At 45.8% G+C, this 24608-nt stretch overlaps 1 non-coding gene and 1 pseudogene across 1 annotated transcript; both read left to right on the plus strand.

Annotated features, from left to right (window-relative positions):
* Nucleotides 1-11892: 11892 nt before the first annotated feature.
* On the plus strand, nucleotides 11893-11967 carry Trnas-cga (transfer RNA serine (anticodon CGA)). Its single transcript has one exon. It is a non-coding gene; the product is annotated as a tRNA-Ser (tRNA).
* Nucleotides 11968-23696: 11729 nt separating this feature from the next.
* On the plus strand, nucleotides 23697-23814 carry LOC126261248 (5S ribosomal RNA; annotated as a pseudogene).
* Nucleotides 23815-24608: the final 794 nt, after the last annotated feature.

The following is a 24608-nucleotide window of genomic DNA, read 5'->3' on the forward strand; positions in this document are numbered from 1 at the left end:
AAAACTTTCACACATGCAGAATGAAAACTGTATTTTTACAAAAATAGTGTGCATTTCTTTTGGAGTGATCCTTGTATTTGGATGTCTCTTCCTAACTGTGTCATCCAATTCTTGCCTGCCTTCTTTTTCTCTTTGTTGAATGGTTCAAATGGCTCTGAGCACTATGGGACTTAACATCTGAGGTCATCAGTCCCCTAGAACTTAGAACTAGTTAAACCTAACTAACCTAAGGACATCACTCACATTAATGCCCGAGGCAGGATTCGAACCTGCGACCGTAGCGGTCGCGCGGTTCCAGACTGTAGCGCCTAGAACCGCTAGGCCACCCCGGCCGGCTTTTGTTGAATGGATATGGTAGACTATGCCGCTCAATAACCTGAAATGCCAGGTGGGTTCTGTCAGTTACTGATATACCTTAGTATCTTCGTTACAAGTAAAAAATGTGGTTAAAGAGTTTTTCCTCTTGCCCTTGGCTGAATACACATCTGACTTCCTCAGTAATCTACTGTTCAGTCTCATCTGCATCTTGTTTTTTTTTAGGAATTCTTCTTGCAGGGTTTTTCTTAGACACTGAATCGTTTGGCTGCTGTAGCAAACGGCATCTTCCCTCTTACTGCGCCCACTGCCTGCTGTATAGCTTGGGAACCCCAATTTGACGAACGCTTCTACCCAGTCACTTGTGTACCAGTCTGGTGTGGCGGTATAAGACAGCGAAAGGAAAACAGCAGTTTTAAATTTCGTGTATAAGAATTCGTTCACACAGGAGAATGATACAAACATATCATAGTTTGACTATCACACAGACTCCCGTATGAAGGACAGTAATAGGCAGCCTTGGCGTAGAGTTGAAAACAAATAAGTCGCCAGATCCAGACGGAACGCCAATTCGATTTCACAAAGAATTCTCGACGCCACAGACTTCTTCTTAGCTTGCATTTGTCGCGAAACTCTCTCCCAGCACAATGTCCCAAGCGACTGGAAAAAGCGCAGGTAACTCCTGCATATACGGCGAGTAAAAGAACGGACCCGGAAAATTACAGACCAATGTCCGTATCATCGGTCTGCTGCGGAATTCTTGAACATACTCTCAGTTCGAAAGGAATAAATTTCCTTGAAACGAGAAGGCTTGATTCTACAAATCAGCACCGTTTTAGAAAGCACCGCTCGTGTAAAAATCAGCTTGCCCTTTTCTCAAATGATATCCTGCGAACTACGGATGAAGGGCCATAGGCGGATTACATATTTCTGGGTTTCCGCAAAGCATTTGACACAGTGCGCCACTGGAAACTACACTCCTGGAAATTGAAATAAGAACACCGTGAATTCATTGTCCCAGGAAGGGGAAACTTTATTGACACATTCCTGGGGTCAGATACATCACATGATCACACTGACAGAACCACAGGCACATAGACACAGGCACCAGAGCATGTACAATGTCGGCACTAGTACAGTGCATATCCACCTTTCGCAGCAATGCAGGCTGCTATTCTCCCATGGAGACGATCGTAGAGATGCTGGATGTAGTCCTGTGGAACGGCTTGCCATGCCATTTCCACCTGGCGCCTCAGTTGGACCAGCGTTCGTGCTGGACGTGCAGACCGCGTGAGACGACGCTTCATCCAGTCCCAAACATGCTCAATGGGGGACAGATCCGGAGATCTTGCTGGCCAGGGTAGTTGACTTACACCTTCTAGAGCACGTTGGGTGGCACGGGATACATGCGGACGTGCATTGTCCTGTTGGAACAGCAAGTTCCCTTGCCGGTCTAGGAATGGTAGAACGATGGGTTCGATGACGGTTTGGATGTACCGTGCACTATTCAGTGTCCCCTCGACGATCACCAGTGGTGTACGGCCAGTGTAGGAGATCGCTCCCCACACCATGATGCCGGGTGTTGGCCCTGTGTGCCTCGGTCGTATGCAGTCCTGATTGTGGCGCTCACCTGCACGGCGCCAAACACGCATACGACCATCATTGGCACCGAGGCAGAAGCGACTCTCATCGCTGAAGACGACACGTCTCCATTCGTCCCTCCATTCACGCCTGTCGCGACACCACTGGAGGCGGGCTGCACGATGTTGGGGCGTGAGCGGAAGACGGCCTAACGGTGTGCGGGACCGTAGCCCAGCTTCATGGAGACGGTTGCGAATGGTCCTCGCCGATACCCCAGGAGCAACAGTGTCCCTAATTTGCTGGGAAGTGGCGGTGCGGTCCCCTACGGCACTGCGTAGGATCCTACGGTCTTGGCGTGCATCCGTGCGTCGCTGCGGTCCTGTCCCAGGTCGACGGGCACGTGCACCTTCCGCCGACCACTGGCGACAACATCGATGTACTGTGGAGACCTCACGCCCCACGTGTTGAGCAATTCGGCGGTACGTCCACCCGGCCTCCCGCATGCCCACTATACGCCCTCGCTCAAAGTCCGTCAACTGCACATACGGTTCACGTCCACGCTGTCGCGGCATGCTACCAGTGTTAAAGACTGCGATGGAGCTCCGTATGCCACGGCAAACTGGCTGACACTGACGGCGGCGGTGCACAAATGCTGCGCAGCTAGCGCCATTCGACGGCCAACACCGCGGTTCCTGGTGTGTCCGCTGTGCCGTGCGTGTGATCATTGCTTGTACAGCCCTCTCGCAGTGTCCGGAGCAAGTATGGTGGGTCTGACACACCGGTGTCAATGTGTTCTTTTTTCCATGTCCAGGAGTATTAACGAAGATACGAGCGTACGGAATAGGTTCTCAGATACGTGACTGGCTCGGAGACTTTTTAAGTAATAGAACGCAGTACGTTTCCCTCTACGGCGAGTGTTCGTCAGAGGCAAGGGTACCGTCAGCAGTGCCCCAGGGAAGTGAGGCAGTACCGCTGTACGGTAGGCAGCTGTTAGCAGATGACGCTGTAGTGTATGGGGAGCTGTCATCGTTGAGTGACCGTAGGGGGGTACGAGATGACTTAGACGAAATCTCTAGTTGGTATCATGAATGGCAGCTTTCTCTAAATGTAGAAAAATGTAATTTAATGCAGTTGAGTAGGATAAACAATCCCGTAATTTTCAAATACCGTATCACTAGTGCACTGCTTGACAAAGTCAAGTCGTTTGTAACGTTCCAAAGCGATATGATATTTGACTAATATGTAAGGATTGCCGTAGGGAAGGCGAATAGTCGACTTATGTTTATTGGGAGAATTTTAGGGAAGTGTGGGAATATCTGTAAAGGAGACTGCGTGTAGATCACCAGTGCGAGTTATTCTTGAGTATTTTCGAGCGTTTGAGATCCGTACCTGGTCGGATTAAAGGAAGACAGCGAAGCAATTCAGAGGCAGGCCGCTAGGTTTGAACAACACGCAAGTGCGAGGTGCATTCAAGTTCTAAGGCCTCCGATTTTTTTTTCTAATTAACTACTCACCCGAAATCGATGAAACTGGCGTTACTTCTCGACGTAATCGCCCTGCAGACGTACACATTTTTCACAACGCTGATGCCATGATTCCATCGCAGCGGCGAAGGCTTCTTTAGGAGTCTGTTTTGACCATTGGAAAATCGCTGAGGCAATAGCAGCACGGCTGGTGAATGTGCGGCCACAGAGAGTGTCTTTCATTGTTGGAAAAAGCCAAAAGTCACTAAGAGCCAGGTCAGGTGACTAGAGCATGAGGAATCACTTCAAAGTTGTTATCACGAAGAAACTGTTGCGTAACGTTAGCTCGATGTGCGGGTGCGTTGTCTTGGTGAAACAGCACACGCGCAGCCCTTCCCGGACGTTTTTGTTGCAGTGCAGGAAGGAATTTGTTCTTCAAAATATTATCGTAGGATGCACCTGTTACCGTAGTGCCCTTTGGAACGCAATGGGTAAGGATTACGCCCTCACTGTCCCAGAACATGGACACCATCATTTTTTCAGCACTGGCGCTTACCCGAAATTTTTTTGTTGTCGGTGAATCTGTGTGCTTCCATTGAGCTGACTGGCGCTTTGTTTCTGGATTGAAAAATGGCATCCACGTCTCATTCATTGTCACAACCGACGAAAAGAAAGTCCCATTCGTGCTGTCGTTGCGCGTCAACATTGCTTGGCAACTTGCCACACGGGCGGCCATGTGGTCGTCCGTCAGCATTCATGGCACCCACCTGGATGACACTTTTCGCATTTTCAGGTCGTCATGCAGGACTGTGTGCACAAAACCCACAGAAATGCCAACTCTGGAGGCGATCTGTTCAACAGTCCTTCGGCGATCCCCCAAAACAATTCTCTCCACTTTCTCGATCATGTCGTCAGACTGGCTTGTGCGAGCCCGACGTTGTTTCGGTTTGTTGTCACACGATGTTCTGCCTTCATTACACTGTCGCACCCACGAACGCACTTTCGACACATCCTTAACTCCATCACCACATGTCTCCTTCAACTGTCAATGAATTTCAATTGGTTTCACACCACGCAAATTCAGAAAACGAATGATTGCACGCTGTTCAAGTAAGGAAAACGTCGCCATTTTAAGTATTTAAAACAGTTCTCATTCTCGCCGCTGGCGGTAAAATTCCATCTGCCGTATGGTATTGCCATCTCTGGGACGTATTGACAATGAACGCGGCCTCATTTTAAAACAATGCGCATGTTTCTATCTCTTTCCAGTCCGGAGAAAAAAAATCGGAGGCCTTAGAACTTGAATGCACCTCGTATTACGGAAATGCTTCGGGAACTCAAATGGCAGTCTCTGGAGGGAAAGTGGCGTTCTTTTCGAGGGACTTTATTGCGAAAATTTAGAGAACTGAAGTTTGAAGCTGACTGCAGGAATATGCTGCTGCCGCCAACGTACATTTCGATTAAGTACCACGAAGACAATATGAGTGAAATTAGGGTTCTTACAGAGGCACGTAGATAGTTGTTTCTCTCTCGCTCTGTTTGCAAGTGGAGCAGGGAAGGAATTGACCAGTGATGGTTCAGGGTACCCTCCGCCACGCACCTATACATCTACATGGATACTCTGCAAATCACATTTAAGTGCCTGGCAGAGGGTTGATCGAACTACAGGATGTGGATGTAAATTTTCATAACCTAATCCAATACAAAGGTCATTGACCTTGTCAGCGAGTCCAATGGTCACATTTCGCGAAATGTATCTATTGGCCCATGTCCAGTCTCATGTTCACGGCAGTCGTATTTGGCGATGTCGTGGGGTCAGCATTTGACACAGCTTATGTCACTGGACTTCCCCTGCCGTCTATGCTCCATTTATACATAAGGTGGTTATTCGCATCTTAAGAGGGCCCCCATCAAAAACTAGTGCTCGTAAGATAGTGAAGATTTGTGAAAACATTTGTAAGGGCATGTAGAAGAGAAATAACGAATAAACCATTGAAAAAAAAAACATTTTAATTTCCACACGAGAGACCAGCATTTATTAATTGTGTACCATGTTCACGTTCCAGGTTACAAACTTTGCGCAGTGTGGCAATCATCTGCAATCATGACATCCTGGAACCGCAATATAGATTACTCTACTGGTGCCCGAAACATCTCACGTGGAATGTTGGCTACCTCACTAGCTACGCGCATCTTCAACCTCCAACGTCTGTTAGTGTCTCGATGTGAAACTACCTCCTTCTGGTAACCCCACGGCCAAAAATGACAGGGGTGCACATCTGCTGATCTTCGTGCCCACATAGTTTAGAACAACCAGCCAATCATTCGATTTTGTCCACATCTGTTACGGAGTAACCGAGTGATATCGCGATCAATGTGAGGCGGAGCGCTATCGCGCATCAAAACAGCTCAGTCCAAAGCACCTCTCTCCTGTAGAGAAGGGATCACATGTAGACGAAACGGGTCAAAGTAACGTGTGGCTTTCACGCTGCATGTCATTCGTTCTTGGGGTCGGAATTCTACGAAGAAATAGGGACCAATTACACTCCTGGAAATGGAAAAAAGAACACATTGACACCGGTGTGTCAGACCCACCATACTTGCTCCGGACACTGCGAGAGGGCTGTACAAGCAATGATCACACGCACGGCACAGCGGACACACCAGGAACCGCGGTGTTGGCCGTCGAATGGCGCTAGCTGCGCAGCATTTGTGCACCGCCGCCGTCAGTGTCAGCCAGTTTGCCGTGGCATACGGAGCTCCATCGCAGTCTTTAACACTGGTAGCATGCCGCGACAGCGTGGACGTGAACCGTATAGGAGAGTTGATGGACTTTGAGCGAGGGCGTATAGTGGGCATGCGGGAGGCCGGGTGGACGTACCGCCGAATTGCTCAACACGTCGGGCGTGAGGTCTCCACAGTACATCGATGTTGTCGCCAGTGGTCGGCGGAAGGTGCACGTGCCCGTCGACCTGGGACCGGACCGCAGCGACGCACGGATGCACGCCAAGACCGTAGGATCCTACGCAGTGCCGTAGGGGACCGCACCGCCACTTCCCAGCAAATTAGGGACACTGTTGCTCCTGGGGTATCGGCGAGGACCATTCGCAACCGTCTCCATGAAGCTGGGCTACGGTCCCGCACACCGTTAGGCCGTCTTCCGCTCACGCCCCAACATCGTGCAGCCCGCCTCCAGTGGTGTCGCGACAGGCGTGAATGGAGGGACGAATGGAGACGTGTCGTCTTCAGCGATGAGAGTCGCTTCTGCCTTGGTGCCAATGATGGTCGTATGCGTGTTTGGCGCCGTGCAGGTGAGCGCCACAATCAGGACTGCATACGACCGAGGCACACAGGGCCAACACCCGGCATCATGGTGTGGGGAGCGATCTCCTACACTGGCCGTACACCACTGGTGATCGTCGAGGGGACACTGAATAGTGCACGGTACATCCAAACCGTCATCGAACCCATCGTTCTACCATTCCTAGACCGGCAAGGGAACTTGCTGTTCCAACAGGACAATGCACGTCCGCATGTATCCCGTGCCACCCAACGTGCTACCCTGGCCAGCAAGATCTCCGGATCTGTCCCCCATTGAGCATGTTTGGGACTGGATGAAGCGTCGTCTCACGCGGTCTGCACGTCCAGCACGAACGCTGGTCCAACTGAGGCGCCAGGTGGAAATGGCATGGCAAGCCGTTCCACAGGACTACATCCAGCATCTCTACGATCGTCTCCATGGGAGAATAGCAGCCTGCATTGCTGCGAAAGGTGGATATACACTGTACTAGTGCCGACATTGTGCATGCTCTGTTGCCTGTGTCTACGTGCCTGTGGTTCTGTCAGTGTGATCATGTGATGTATCTGACCCCAGGAATGTGTCAATAAAGTTTCCCCTTCCTGGGACAATGAATTCACGGTGTTCTTATTTCAATTTCCAGGAGTGTATTAAGTGTGCCGTGAATCAACACCATAAGGCAAGCGTTCACCAAGAAGGGAACTTCATGAACGTACTTTGGCGGCGACAATCCGCAAATGCGTCAGTTGTGTGCGTTCACTGCCCCCGTGAGCGTAGGTGTGTTTCATTACTCCACAGAATATTCCAGGGCCACACGACATCAATGTCAACCCTTGCAAGAAATGTAAGACCAAAGTCTACTCGAACCTTCGCGTCACGTGGCGTAAGTTTGTGTGCATGCCATTTCACAGTTGTTCGCAGCTCCTTTTGAACGGCGAACCACAGTATGTTTAGCTTACGTACACTGCTTGAAGATGGCACATTGCGTCCAGCATTCTGTCATGGCAACAGTAAATTCTTCAAGAATTTTCGGCGCAACTGGCCGTCGACCTATCCCAGAAGGAATGCCCAAATCGTGATTTAGTTTGAACTTCCGAAAAATGGTTCAAATGGCTCTGAGCACTATGGGACTTAACATCTGAGGTCATCAGTCCCATAGAACTTAGAACTACATAAACCTAACTAACCTAAGGACATCACACACATCCATGCCCGAGGCAGGATTCGAATCTGCGACCGTAGCGGTCGCGCGGTTCCTGACTGAAGCGCGTAGAACCGCTCGGCCACAACGGCCGACTCGAACTTCCAAATCATGTTCTTCAACCACGGTGCGGAAAGGGAACCTCTCCATATTCCTTTAATGCCGTGGTTCCCAAGTTGGGGGTACTTACGCTCTGAGGGGTGAAATGAAATTTTCAGAGATGTAAAAACTAAATGATTCGATTCTGTTTCAGTCACGAAACAAAACTATCTTCAAAAGACCATTACTATTAATCACAATTTTTGAAACTCTAATACTGATTATATAAGTTATCAATAATTACCCTTTTTCAAGTAGTAACGTTAATGCGGTTAAGGTTACAGGTCCCTCACAGAGGCCATCCACCAAACGTTGTGATTTCTCCCGTACATCGTTGATGATAAAAATGAGACATAACAAATGCTAAATATCTCAAGCAAATGTGTTCTGCAGGTTGTAGATAGTCCTTGCAGTAGTCCCGATATTGCTTCATTACTCGCTTAGAAATAGATAAATGAATTAACTGACAGTACGACACTGCAGTAATTACATTGTTGTTGTTGTTGTGGTCTACAGTCCAGAGACTGATTTGATGCAGCTCTCCATGCTACTCTATCCTGTGCAAGCTTCTTCATCTCCCAGTACCTACTGCAACCTACATCCTTCTGAATCTGCTTAGTGTATTGATCTCTTGGTCTCCCTCTACGATTTTTACCCTCCACGCTGCCCTCCAATGCTAAATTTGTGATCCCTTGATGCCTCAAAACATGTCCTACCAACCGATCCCTTCTTCTAGTCAAGTTGTGCCACAAACTTCTCTTCTCCCCAATCCTATTCAATACCTCCTCATTAGTTACGTGATCTACCCACCTTATCTTCAGCATTCTTCTGTAGCACCACATTTCGAAAGCTTCTATTCTCTCCTTGTCCAAACTATTTATCGTCCATGTTTCACTTCCATACATGGCTACACTCCATACAAATAGTTTCAGAAACGACTTCCTGACACTTAAATCTATACTCGATGTTAACAAATTTCTCTTCTTCAGAAACGATTTCCTTGCCATTGCCTGTCTACATTTTATATCCTCTCTACTTCGACCATCATCAGTTATTTTACTCCCTAAATAGCAAAACCCCTTTACTACTTTAAGTGTCTCTATTTCCTAATCTAATCCCCTCAGCATCACCCGATTTAATTTGACTACATTCCATTATCCTCGTTTTGCTTTTGTTGATGTTCATCTTATATCCTCCTTTCAAGACACTGTCCATTCCGTTCAACTGCTCTTCCAAGTCCTTTGCTGTCTCTGACAGAATTACAATATCTTTGGCGAACCTCAAAGTTTTTATTTTTTCTCCATGGATTTTAATACCTACTCCGAATTTTTCTTTTGTTTCCTTTACTGCTTGCTCAATATACAGATTGAATAACATCGGGGAGAGGCTACAACACTGTCTCACTCCTTTCCCAACCACTGCTTCCCTTACATGCCCCTCGACTCTTATAACTGCCATCTGGTTTCTGTACAAATTGTAAATAGCCTTTCGCTCCCTGTATTTTACCCCTGCCACCTTCAGAATTTGAAAGAGAGTATTCCAGTTAACGTTGTCAAAAGCTTTCTCTAAGTCTACAAATGCTAGAAACGTAGGTTTGCCATTTCTTAATCTTTCTTCTAAGAAAAGTAATTACATAAAATATGTAATAAAAATAATAATAGTAGCCCCCAGTAATTACATAAGGGCTACTATTATTATTTTTATTACTATTAGTGGCTGTGGTCAGATACAAAGGGTTAACAGCCTGAAGTCTTCCAATTTCTGCCAGTTCAGAAGTAAGGAGTGCAGCAATCAAATGATTTACGAACAGTAAGTATAGTGCACACATTTTAACTAGGTTAATTTTAAATGGGGTTGATGTGTGCAGGTCAAGCAAGTGCCGCAATGGAGAGGAGTAATGCAGGGGGAAGTATGTTTTGTTACAAGTGTCTACCCTCACTGTGGATAGCTAGCGTTCTTATCTGAGGGGTTGTGGGTACACCTGTGACGCCGAGCGGTCTAGGGCGCTACAGTCATGAACTGTGCGGCTGGTCCCAGCGGAGGTTCGAGTCCTCCCTCGGGCATTGGTGTGTGTGTTTGTCCTTAGGGTAATTTAGGTTAAGTAGTGTGTAAGCTTAGGGACTGATGACATTAGCAGTTAAGTCCCATACGATTTCACAAACATTTGATCATCACCTGCAACGTACAACGAATTCCTTCGTCATCCATTCTCCCTCCCTACACACACACTCACACACACACACAACAACGAATTCCTTCGTCATCCATTCTCCCTCCCTACACACACACACACACACACACACAAAATATCTTTCATCATTTTAAAAATGAAAGTATTCCAAGAAAAGTCTTTCATTCTACAGTGTAGCTATGTGCTTAAGTTGGTGATAATGAAAGGGGGGGGGGTGGCTACTGGCTAATGTCTGATTGCACTCGGGGGTAATGATCCAAGAAGGGTTGGAAACCACTGCTTTAAGGGGGGACGTTGATGAAAAACACACACTATTTCAAAAATGCACCAACTCCACAGTTTTGGAGATATTGCAATGAAAATTTTGTACCACGGTTTACATGAAAGTAACACATTTACATATAAAATCCTTTGATTATATATATATTCAACTTTTTAATGAAATTTTAAATTTTATTTTCAAAAAATAATGTATGTTCCTTTTTCGCAGAAAGTATTCAAGAGATTTCTACAAAAATTCCTCCGTTTCATCTCTTTGTATGTTGTAAGCTTCTCTCATGAGGTTTTTGGAATAGGTCAAATAGGAGAATTTTCATAATTTTTTAATTATAATTCCACAAGTACAAATTTAAATTCATGCAAAATTCCAAGCACTTTGCCCCATATCTCAGCTTGAAATCACAATTAAAAAATTTGCTATTGAGACAACGTTTATTAGGTTTACAGAAATATATGTACAAAATTTCATAATTCTAGCATTCATAGAATCTGAGGAAAAGGTACATAAACTTTAAAAAACAAACTTTCAAAAATGGTTCAAATGGCTCTGAGCACTATGGGACTTAACTTCTGAGGTCATCAGTCCCCTAGAACTTAGAACTACTTAAACCTAACTAACCTAAGGACATCACACACATCCATGCCCGAGGCAGGATTCGAACCTGCGACCGTAGAGGTCGCGCAGCTGCAGACTGTAGCGCCTAGAACCGCTCGGCCACTCCAGCCGACAAAACAGACTTTTAAGGAAACGCAATTTAAAGTTCAACCTAACTTTTTTCCTTGTGTCACTTCTTCAGAAGGCACCACATTTGTACTCTGGGTCGACTTTCCTTCAAGGCTTCTCTTCTGGTTTATTGCTGTCTGTGTTCCTTCTTTTACCAGGTCTTCAACTGACTTTTCAGCTGCAGAGACGCGCTGTAAATCTATTTTTCTCAGGATGTCTTGAGTAAAATTTCCTATCTTGAAGCCCATTCTTTCTAATACCTTCATCCTCCCGACGTTTGGTTGAAAGTAATACACAGAATGGTTGTTCACTGAGGAGGTATTGAAGTGCTGCCTCAAAACGTGGGCGTGGCAGGGAGGCCGCGTCATAATTTTAATTAATTTTCAGGCACTTAGGATGCGATTTCAACATTGAAACTTTGGGAACTTATTGTCCATGAGTTGTAGTAACAAATAAATAATAAATCGAAAATTAACGTTTTTGGTCAATTTCATCAACGTCCCCCCTTAATCCGTCGATACACGCGAAGAGTTCTGCCCGCCTTCTCCAGTCTCCAGACTCAAGTTGACTGGAATGAGATTTTCACTCTGCAGCGGAGTGTGCACTGATATGAAACTTCTGTGTGACGGACCGAGACTCGAACTCGGGACCTTTGCCTTTCGCGGGCAAGTGCTCTACCAACTGAGCTACCCAAGCACGACTCACGCCCCGTCCTCACAGCTTCACTTCTGCCGTGAATCGTGCTTGGGTAGCTCAGTTGGTAGAGCACTTGCCCCCGAAAGGCAAAGGTCCCGAGTTCGAGTCTCGGTCCGGCACACAGTTTTAATCTGCCAGGAAGTTTCATATCAGCGCACACTCCGCTGCAGAGTGAAAATTTCATTCTGGAAACATCCCCTAGGCTGTGGCTAAGCCATGTCTCCGCAATATCGTTTCTTTCAGGAGTGCTAGTTCTGCAAGGTTCGCAGGAGAGCTTCTGTAAAGTTTGGAAGGTAGGAGACGAGGTACTGGCAGAAGTGAAGCTGTGAGGACGGGGCGTGAGTCGTGCCTGGGTAGCTCAGTTGATAGAGCACTTGCCCGCGAAAGGCAAAGGTCCCGAGTTCGAGTCTCGGTCCGGCACACAGTTTTAATCTGCCAGGAAGTTTCATGTTGACTGTCTGCAACGGTAATGCACGTTGATGCTTGTGTTTCAACCCTACGCCACCGTACCAATATCGGCAAGTCAGGACTTTAACACTACTAACAACGCAAATCCTGCAACGCACAGTCTGAAACTTCAATCGTAACCACGCTGCACACTCCGTACCGCGTCGCATTCCGCCCCCCCCCCCCCGCCCCCCCCCCCTCCACCCCTACCCAAGACGACACTGTGACTCGCTGTGGACAGTGAGTGGTAACAGTGCTTCGACCCGCCGGTGTAACAGAAACTTCATGTCGCTCCACTGCTCGTAAACAAATGAGACAAGCTTGCACGTTAAGCTTGTACGTTCTCAAGCCGCAGGATGTGTGAACGTCTGACGATGTGGCTTCTCCTTGACAATCCCATGGACAGTGCACTCTATGAGTATGTCCGCTTGTAGATTCTGCTCAACCTCTGTCTCTTAGTTGAGCTACGAGTAATGTGAGTGCACGGAGTACGAGACCGTAACCAGGAAATCGACGCAGCAGTGCTAACGACAGCTCCGGCGATCCAGATGTGCAGTGGCCCGAATGCCTGGGCTGTATGTGGCGGAACATGAGCCGACTTCCGGCTTCGCAACCGTCTCTAGGGCAACCGGCAGTCAGCGGTTGCGGAGCTGCGCTTCGATACAGTCCTTTCCGTAGGTAACTATCGATCGGTTAGTGAAACGTCTGCCCTCTGTTAATCTTGCTACTCCCAGGGGAAACGCTGTTGCTCCAGTAACTGAAGATGACAGATTTCCCGCTGTTTTCCCGCTGAGTTTTTCGACTACATGTCGCACACGACGCACGTTAAAGATTTTAATTATTCAAAAAACAGTCTTAATCGCATTTATTATTATTATTATACCGCCAACCGGTTTCAACAAGACGTGTAAACACCCAGAAGATGACCCCCACGTCGTGTTGAAACCGGTTGGCGGTATAATAATAATAAATGCGATTAAGACTGTTTTTTTGAATAATTGATTAATCATACTAATCGCTGCTTCATCTCCACAACCATGTTGTCCAAAATTGCACGTAAAAGAGATTCGATTGGTGGGGAATTTTTCATAACTTGCAAAGTGTTCCACACGTCAAACAGCAGAATGCTGCTCTTCGCCTTGGTTTAGGGAGTTTTGTGCAACTATGGAGGGAAACTAGAATGTAATTGAAGTTACGATATTTGCGACAGAAGTCTTTGAAAACTACCGAGAAAAACAAAATGGTTGTAGAATGAGATTTTCAGTCTGCAGCGGAATGCAAAGGTCCCGAGCTCGAGCCTCGGCCCGGCACACAGTTTTAATCTTCCAGGAAGTTTCATGATTGTTCTGTTTGAAATTGTGACGACACAATAGCGAGTTCTTCATAGGTTAGTTGGTTCCGTTAGCTGCAAATAAATTGACGACGGGAATAACACTTGTTTTAATACTTACTTACTTATACTGGCCACACAAACCGCAGCCGGTCCTTGGCCTCGCTCAGTCCAGCCTTCCACGCTTTCCTGTCGTCTCCATCTTCATCTCCCAGACCCGGTATCTGCATGTCTCACACGGTATTATCCTTCCATCTCATTCTCGGCCGTCCCAGTGGTCTCTTTCCTTCAGATTCTCCATCCTTTACAGCCTTTATTACCGTGTTCTCTCCTCCCCACATGTCCGTAATATCTTAGTCTCTTAATTTTCACACTCACGCCGGCCGGTGTGGCCGAGTGGTTCTAGGAGCTTCAGTCTGGAACTGCGCGACCGCTATGGTCGCGGGTTCGAATCCTGCCTCGGGCATGGATGTGTGTGATGTCCTTAGATTAGTTAGGTTTAAGTAGTTCTGAGTTCTAGGGGACTGATGACCTGAGCTGTTAAGTCCCATAGTGCTCAGAGCCATATGAACCATTTTTTTTTTCACACTCGCTACGACATCAGGCATTGTATATAATTAACTGAGTTCTTTGTTTTTCTTTATTCTCCACTGTTCATTTTCTTTCACTGGTCCATATACTTTTCTCAGTACTTTATTTTCAAAAGTGATGAGTCTTCTCCTCTGTTTTCCTTGTCAACGTCCATGTCTCACTTGCATAGCACACTATTGACTTGACGATGGTCTGATGTATTCTTATTTTTGCCTGCCTAGATAGTTCAAGGTCCATATCGTGCAGCAGATGAGACCACAGGACGCAGAACGACGTGTTGCCTTCGCTCTCCTTTTTCTCGCAAGGATTGAAATTGACGAGGGCTGGGCCTGGACCATCCTATGGAAAGACGAATCTCATTTTTCTCTGACGTGTGAGGTGAACACACAGAATTACCGAGTGTAGCGATCTTCACTTCCAGTTAGTGTCCATGAAGTTCCTCTATATTGTGAACGTGTCACCGTATGGCCCTTTCTTTTTTTGAACAGGTTGGCGCTCAAGGCCCAGCGACGTGCAGTGTGACTGACCAGCGTTACTGCGATATACTAGCATGTCAAAGCCGTCCTACAGGACTCAACAATTTTCATGTAAGACGGAGCCCCACCGCACTTCGCTCGTGAAGTTCACCAGCTACTCCGAAACCCTTTTGTAAACAATCGAATTATCAGCCGATCGTTTCCAAATGCTTGGCCGGACCATCACCTGATCTCAACTCCCTGTGATTTCTGGTTGTGACGCTACCTGAAGGACAGAATTTGCCAGACGAACATTCACACATGTGGCGATCTGAAGCGCAGCATATCAAGAGAGGTAGCCAGCATATCTACGGACATGCTTCGTTCGGCTCTGCAGAATGGAATATGGCGCTTTCAGACTCTTCTGGACACTGATGGGCCGGAGTGGTTCTAGGCGCTACAGTGTGGAACCGCGCGACCGCTATAGTCGGAGGTTTGAATCCTGTCTCGGGCATGGATGTGTGTGATGTCCTTAGGTTAGTTAGGTTTAAGTAGTTCTAAGTTCTAGGGGACTGATGACCTCAGAAGTTAAGTCCCATAGTGCTCAGAGCCATTTCAACCATTTAAATTGATGGGCACCACGTTGAGACTTTTTTGTAGTAGTAATGGTACCGGTGTATAATGGTTCAAAATGGTTCAAATGGCTCTGAGCACTATGGGACTCAACTGCTGTGGTCATAAGTCCCCTAGAACTTAGAACTACTTACAAGGGGAGGCCGCCAATTGTGGAATTCAGATTCGATTCATACTGCGCATAATAAAAGGTCATGGCCAGAGGTGTAATGTGGCAAAGCACCAAGATGCACTTCTCAGCCGTTGTCGAGAAAATCGACAGTTAAAAGAAACCGTTGCGGTGAAATATTCTCTACGATTTACAATTTCGTACAGCGTCGTGGCGCAGCGGTAAGCGCTCGGGTTCGTAATCCGAAGATCGCCGGATCGAATCTCGCGCCCTGAAACTTTTTTTGTAGTAATTGTTTTTTGTAATTCAAAAGTATATATATATATATATATATATATATATATATATATATATATATATTCCCGGCAATCAGTTTGCAACAATTATGCATATAATAAGTTGTTGAAAGTCGTTTGTCGTGGAAAAACTGGCGACTTCGTACATGATAATGTTTTCCGCAAACAAAGTTGTATTTCACAAATGTTATTAATTGTCTTCATAATGTTTACACGTGTACTTAACGGAAGACGTAGAAACGATATTCCGAAACGAATACGTATAGTGTAAGTCAAACGTTCGAATTAGAGTAGAGGCCCCACGATATATATATATATATATATATATATATATATATATATATATATATATATATATATATATATATATATTTGAATTACAAAAAACAAATACTAAAAAAGAAGTTGCATGGCGCGAGATTCGATCCGGCGACCTTCGCATTACGAACCCGAGCGCTTACCCCTGCGCCACGACGCTGTACGAAATTGTAAATCGTAGAGAATATTTGACCGCAACGGTTTCTTTTAACTGTCGATTTTCTCGACAACGGCTGAGAAGTGCATCTTGGTGCTTTGCCACATTACACCTCTGGCCATGAGCTTTTATTATGCGCAGTATGAATCGAATCTGAATTTCACAATTGGCGGCCTCCCCTTGTTAAACCTAACTAACCTAAGGACATCACACACATCCATGCCCGAAGCAGGATTGGAACCTGCGACCCTAGCGGTCGTGTGGTTCCAGACTGTAGCGCCTTTAAGCGCTCGGCCACTCCGGCCGGCGTATATAATGGAATGATGTACGTAGCTGAACATTAAAGGTGTTTCAACTGAATTGAGTCTGTATTATTTCTGTTCCCCATGTCCTTCACATTAATGCTACCAAGTTTCGTACTCGTGCGGTACTGGTTTCCGTCTTATAACGCGTTAGATAGGGACAGTTTAGTTATAACCACGCGGTACTACGGTGGATAGCACGAGTGTGAGGTAAAGTGATGATGATAACGCGCTGGTGTGGGCGCACGACAAAAATGCTACGTAAGGCATCTCCTTTGTGGACTGACTGCGCATTTTCTCACTGTCCTGTCCAGTTGCGACATAAAATCGCCCGTCAGCGGCTGAGGGCCACCAGAGTTCGCCAGAGTCCAGAACGTGCCTGGAGCGCGGCGCTCGCGTGGCCTGTGAGTGGGCGTCGGGTACGTGTGCGCAGGCGCGCCGCGCTGACACACGCCGGAGGTCGCATCCGTCACGGCCGCCGCGCCGCAGCACACTACACTACGCCACGCCGTGTCTGGCCGACACTGGCCCGCCTTTACGGCCGACACCGCCGTCCCCGCTTCCAGCACGTCCCACCAGCAATACGACTTCCGGAACGTGAAAGACTTCGCGCGGTGACGCTAACCTCATTTTGTACCTGCGGGCTAAGAGTCACCTAGCCTGGGAGATACGTACTGTTGCGGTCTGCAGTCCGAATACAACTCTGATGCACTTCTCAGCGCTATTCTGCTCTACTCACAAGGGAACCTCCCCATCGCATCCCCCTCAGATTTAGTTATACGTTGGCACAGTGGATAGGCCTTGAAAAACCGAACACAGATCAATCGAGAAAACGGGAAGAAGTTGTGTGGAACTATAAAAAAATAAGCAAAATATACAAACTGAGTAGTGCACGCGAAGATACGCAACAGCATGGACAATCCGAGATAAGGAGCGCCGTGGTCCCTTGGTTAGCGTGAGCAGCTGCGGAACGAGAGGTCCTTGGTTCAAGTCTCCCCTCAAGTGAAAAATTTTTCTTATTTTAGCAAAGTTATGATCTATCCATTCGTTCATTGACGTCTCTGTTCACTGTAATAAGTGTAGTGTCTGTGTTTTGCGGCCTCACTGCAAAACCGTGCGTTTAGTAGACGAAAGGACGTGCCTCTCCAATGGGAACCGAAAACTTTTGATCGCAAGGTCATAGGTCAACCGATTCCTCCACAGGAAAACACGTCTGATATATTCTATACGACACTGGTGACGGCATGTACGTCACATGACAGGAATGTGTTGTCGACCCACCTAACTTGTACACTTGGCGAATGGGTAAAAAGATTCTTCTACGTTGCCCGATTTAGGTTTTCTTGTGGATGTGATAATTACTCCCAAAAATGTGATGAAAACATAAGAGTTTGTCACATAAACTGCAACAAATGAATCCTAAAGTCTCACACTCGCACACTTTTCCCTGTGCTCTGTCAAAACATATGTTTTTTACGTTTTCAAATTTTTCCGTGTGTAGACCGTCAAATCCTGCATATGTCCAAGCAAATCTGAACATGTCCTGGAATTTTGGAGAGCGAAGTTGATTATGTGTGAGTGCCTGAACTTTGATAATTGTCTGAAAATAAAAAATCAAAGTTATTGCTGGAAGGAAGACTTGAACCAGGGACCTCTCGTTTCGCAGCTGCTCACGCTAACCACGGGACCACGTCGCTTTTTATCTCGGAATGTCCATGATGTTGCCTATCTTCGCGCGGACTACTCAGTTTGTATATTTTGCTAATTTTTTGACAGTTCCACACAACTTCTTCCTGTTTTCTCGATTGATCTGTGTTCGGTTTTTCAAGGCCTATCCACTGTGCCAACTTATAACTAAATCTGAGGGGGGTGCGATGGGGAGGTTCCCTTGTCAGGTCTCTGCGCGACTACTACTACCACCACCAAAATCAGCTTGAACCTCGTTATTGTATTCAGACCTTGGACTACCTCCACAATTCCTTCCCACTCTCACCCTCCACACACACACACACACACACACACACACACACACACACACACTCTTATACTGATTACCGAATTAGTAATGTTCGACGCGTAAGGATGTCCTATCAACTTATTACTTGTGTCAGAAATTTTTTTTCTCGACTATTCGATTCAGATCATGGTGAGTATTTATCCGATCCATCCGGTCTGCTGTATAAAACAGCTTTTATTTTCTTCTTAAGCTGCTTATCGTCTATGTTTCACTTCCGTACAAGATTACAGTATATATATATATATATATATATATATGTGTGTGTGTGTGTGTGTGTGTGTGTGTGTGTGTGTGTGTGTGAAATCTGATATATCGATACTTAAAGAAGTATAATAATCGGCACTCATTTAATCGATTACAAATATCGATATATCGAAGGAGAAACTGTCGACGTACCTGCCTATAAAAATATCAGCTCCACATGGTAAGTATATAGCTGGCTTAGAGGTGTATATTTAAGTATTGATATATTATTAGCTATTCTGTACATCAACAACCTAGCAACCTGCCTACCCCCCTTAGAGCAAGAACTGAAAGGAAAAGGATGCACGTTCACGTTTGGGGATAACCACTTTCCTAACAGTGGCAAGTTATACAATAAGAGGTGTCCGAAGGGTCAGTCGTTCGATTTCGTCACATATCGGATTTGTTCGGAACACTTCATGTCGACTTCCCCGGTTTTTCATTTCTGCCAACGCCAGCGACATAGCAGCTGTAGTGTCAAAATTGCGTGGTGAAGCTAAACCTTGCAGTTTCTGTTGGCAGCGCCGCGCGCCGATTACGTCAGCATTTCCTCTCACACGTCTCCACCCACCGCAAAAACCAATCTTGTCATTTAGATTTTTGTACATAATTTTCAGCAACAGTTTTTTAAGAATGCCGATGTGAGTAAATAAGACACTAGTTGCTTTAAAAATTGTTTTTTGACTCAATTGGTATACTATTTAATTAACATTGGAAATATTGTTATTCCATTCACAACCCCCCCCCCTTTTTATTCAGTACAGTCGGACTATTTTTTTCTTTATTGTTATTTTTAAACCCGTACAACAGGCAGGCTGTCAGCCGCATGCTACGCTGCTCTTCAGCCATAGAGTAGACAATGAAACAACAGAAAGAATACACGTAAGTTACATAACGGTGGGTAATAAAACAGTAGACACAGAAACACGGAGCCGTTCACACTCGACGATAATCCACACTACAAACTGTTGACACGAAGCACAAACACTGAAGATGTCAATGGCAGAGGTGAACGACGGAGTGGGACGGCACATAGGAGACACTAATGGCGATGATCTCCGGCACGCGAAAGTACAGTCAGACTATTTTTTTTTCCTTTATTGTAATTTTAATCACCTCATACAAGGCAGGCTGGCAGCAGCATAATACGCTGCTCTTCAGCCTTAAGGGGTACAATAATACGATACATAGGTGACACAGACAATACAGAAAATGGCGGGCAAAGAAAGTAGATACAAAAAACAATAAACAAGAAGCCGTTCACGTTGGATGATAAAAACACTAACACTTGTTGACACGGCGCACAAAACACGGAGAACGGCGATGGCACATGTGAACAGTTGAGTTGTAACTGCACGAAACACAAAACGAAGCACACACACTAGACACTGATGGCGATGATCTCCGGCGCGCGAATGTTCACTATGCGTGTGCGAGTCCGGGGACCTGCCAAGAGAGGAGGAGGAGGAAGGGGAGTGGGAGAGGGAGAGGGGAGAGCAGAGATGCCACGGGCAGGGGAGAAAGGGGGGAGGGAGGAAGGGGGAGGGGAAGCCCGGGGGAAGAGGGGTGGAGGGCGGGGACGGGGGAAAAGAAAAGAGAAGGGACGGGAAGGGAAGAGAAGGGAGGGAGGGTGCCGAAAGGAAAGGACACCGGAAGTGGGGGGTGGAGCAGGGTCAAAGTTGATAGAAGGGGTAGATGGAGGGGAGGAGGACATCATCAGGGAGGGGGAGCTGGTGGAAGCCACCTTGGGAGAGGGTAAGGAGGGTGGAGAGATGGAGACCAGGTGGGACGTGGGCATACAGGCGCGGCAGCGGGTGGGGGTGGGAGAGGATTGGGGAGACGAGCGGGTGAGGAGGATCGAGTTTGCGGGAGGTGTACAGGATCCGTATCCTTTCAAGGAAAAGGAGGAGGTGGGGGAAGGGGATGAGATCGTACCGGATCCGCGTAGGGGAGGGGAGACGGATGCGATAGGCGAGGCGGAGAGCATGGCGTTCACAGTCGGACTATTATTTTTGGGACCTATATACTTGCGTCAGACATTCAGAGGGAAAGACTGGACGTGATGAAAGCTCTACAAGTACTAAGATTCCACCACACAGTGAAAGTAAAATTATGGTATACTACAATTTTAAAACAACAACTTCAAATATTTACCTAAAATTGTGAAAAAAATAATATAAAATAAACATTTCGGCACCCGATATTGCATTTTGATATCAACATATCGATGTGTTGTGGCATAATGTTTAGTTTACCGCTTTTCCCGCCAGATACCGCCTCCTCTGTAGCCGACTAGCTCGTACCTCCCACTATCGTCAAAAGATGTCACTCCAAACTCAGTTAAATATAGAACAGATAACAATACGTACAGAGTTGTCGGAAACAGTTTGAAATGCTTGTAAGGATGGAAGGGTACGTGTTGCAGAAAAATAATTGTTAAAAAAAATCGATAAGTTGAGTCACTTCCGAGTTAATTAGCACTGAAGTTAGCCAGTCAGTCCCTTGAGCACTCAAATTCAAGCGGTCCACCAGGGACGGTGTCGCCAAACGTGTTTGGTTTCCTAAAACCAAAGAAGATAGCGACACAAATATTAGACATGGGGCGGCAGATCGAACCCAAGCAAATGCTGAACAGTTTGGTTCGCTATCATCTACGCTACGAGAACAACCAACACTATCTGTATCTTCCGGGCAGCTTGAATTTGCACGTGCAGCCGCCTCATTGGCTAACTTCAGAGTTGATTAAATCGGATACGGCACAACGTGTCGAATTATTTTCTAAACAATTATTTCTCAGCACGACCTAACGTGCAGTACCCTTACAAGCTTTTCAGATTTTTTCTGGCACACTGTACCAGTATATTGCCCACTTATCATTACTACAAACAATAAATTACACACATTAACTTTCCTTTTGAATTAATTTATCTCTTGGTGAGAACCGTATCAAAATCCCTACAGTACTTCCCGACATCAGCCATAATGTACATACAGAAAGAGGGACTTTGACCTACAATGTGTACACTACTCTACTAATACTCCGTCCGAACAGGCCTCGGAAGGCCCAACGGAACCGACCGACCGCCATGTTATCCTAAGTCGATAGGCGTCAGTGCCTGTGGATATGGAGGGTCGTGTGGTCAGCACGCCGCTCCCCGGCCGTTGTCACTTTTCGTGACCCGGGCCGCTACTTCTCAGTCAGGTAAGTGATCAACGAACTCACGAGGGTTGAGTGCACCCGACTGCGAACAGTGCTCGGCATATAGTATGTACAAATGTTAATAAATTTCTCTTTCCGGAGAAACGTTTCCTGCTCTTCCTAATCGGCATCTTACATCCTATTTCCTTCTCCCCAAATAGATAAAATACTTGTAGTGTCTTATTTCCTAATGTAATTCAACTACAAACTATTACCTTTCTTTTTTACTTTTGTTGATGCTCCTCTTATACCACTTTCGAAGACACTATCCTTTCCGTTCAACTGATCTTAGCTCCTTTGCCAAGTCTGACAGGATAAGAACACTATGGGCCAACTTCAAAGGTTTTTTCGTCTCCCTCACTTAAATTCGCTGTCCAAAATTCTCCTTGGCTTACGTCAACGCTTGATCCAGATACAGATTGAATAACATGGGGTAAAGTTACAATCCTGTCTCATTCCCTTCTCAGTTAGTGTTTTTCACGTTCTTCGACTCTTGTAACTGCTGTCTGATTTTGGTACAAGTTGCAGGCAACCTTTCGCCTCCTGCATTGTATTTCTTTATACTTGAAAAATATCATATATATTTTTATTGTACCGCTTGGAACGTTTCGTGTGCTGCGGGAACTACCCTTGAAACAGGCAGTGTTTATGAGCGGTGTAATTGACAACACTGAGGTTATTGTCCTGTCAGAGAATGAGAAAGTGACTAGTTATGTTTCAGATGAGTCAAGATCAAGACGTACTCATGAATACGGATGCTCTGTGGAGAGTATGGTCTTCAGTTAAAAATTTTTTGTGTTTTAAGAGGCAATACTTAGTGTTGTATTCCGGCAATGATCATTACAGTACGTGTTACGTCTGCTGTTGGCCTTATTTTCGAAGGATCTAATCCGATATGCTGCACAAGGCCACAATATTGATTTTTTTTCTATATAAATAACAAGTAGTGGAGATACAAATTCTGAGGTATATTACGAACAGAAGAGCATATTGAACGCAAGTGCTACAAAATCTTTTGTTGGAAAACTGAAAGTTACCCTGAGTAGCTCTTGCTGTTTTGTTTGTTGGACTGGAAACGTGCCCCACAATGTTAATACGATAGAGGGCGGCGCCGGTGGGTGATCACAGAGAGAGGGAACCTAGGCGTGCTCGCCTAGCAAAAAGTGACTCTAACCAGTCCGCTTAATGGCAGCTTATTACCGCCACGTGAGAGGCACCCGGCGGTTCCACTGCTGGTCGCACGTGTCAGAGTATGACACCCCGCCAGCCTTGTTGTAATCAATATCTTTATAAGTGTATATATATTTCAAAACTCAGAAAAATGGCGACATATACCGCAGGTACGTGCTTAAAAGGCTATCAGATCAATTCGTGATGGACAACGGTTAATACAAATCCGTTTATAACATTAGTTTCCTCAATCACTCATTGTCTTCTAATACGTTCTTTTGAAGAGAAAGGGTTGAGATGGAAAAAGAAATGTCAGTTATATATGAAAGCTGCAGTTGGATCAACATCTTATTTTTTCTTTCTTCCGCACTTTCTACGAATGTAAATCAGCCGACAATAATGATGATAAAATGAAGCTTTTTTAAAATTTCCCCATCTTAGTTTCTCTAGCCTCGGGGACAGTCATTTTCAGCCAAATTCCAGCGAGGTAATACTGGTACAAAAGGGATAGTAAAATGGAATTTTTGGGAACGGATTTGTATTCGATTCACTGTTATTTATAGATTTTATAACAGCATTTGAGGCAACGGCCTTGCCGCAGTGGATACACCGGTTCCCGTGAGATCACCGAAGTTAAGCGGTTTCGGGCGTGGCCAGCACTTGGATGGGTGACCATCCAAGCGGCCAGGTGCTGTTGTCAATTTCCGGGGTGTACTCAGCCTCGTGATGCCAATTGAGGACCTACTCGACCGAATAGTAGCGGCTCCGGTCAAAGAAAACCATCATAACGACCGGGAGAGCGGTGTGCTGACCACACGCCCCTCCTATCCGCATCCTCATCTGAGGATGACACGGCGGTCGGATGGTCTATAATAGCATTTGAATCATCACAGTTACAGCAGTAGTGAGAAGTAAATATTTTCGCTAAAATCACGCAACAATTAGCAGTTGTTCGCTTTTTTTGTGTGTATATGTATGTAGTGCCCGTTCTTCTGGAAGTAACACTAGCCTTCATTGTTTTACGGTTAGTTTTTAGCGGAGTGGCGTATCATCTTGTCTGTGCAATTTCTTTCCTTCCAGTTAATTTATCCCCCCCCCCCCCCCAGTGTTACTGGTACAACTGTTATTGTATAATTTACTGGCGTAATCAAATGCGCGACAGCTAAATGAAAGCAAATTATAGGATATTGCGGCTTTCGTCTGTTAGTGTTGGTACAATTATCAATCCATTACAACGCGGACGCAAAAATAAAAAATTCTTACCGCAATTGCCAATGATTGCAATCGGTTGACTTAATGCTCGACTCTTCTTTGTTCTTCATTTTTATCAACAACAGCTATTTCTTCAGACACGACAGTTTAATGAATAGCGGTTTTAGACTTTACATAAATCGTGTAACTAAAAGAGACTAATAATGCATTGCAAAAACTTTGTGTTTTGTCACTTCTTCAAAACAGGAACTCTGGCTACAAATTCAATGAAAGTAAAGGAGT

This window comes from Schistocerca nitens, chromosome 5 (genome assembly GCF_023898315.1).
Source record: "Schistocerca nitens isolate TAMUIC-IGC-003100 chromosome 5, iqSchNite1.1, whole genome shotgun sequence".
NCBI classification, from domain to species: Eukaryota; Metazoa; Arthropoda; class Insecta; order Orthoptera; family Acrididae; genus Schistocerca; species Schistocerca nitens.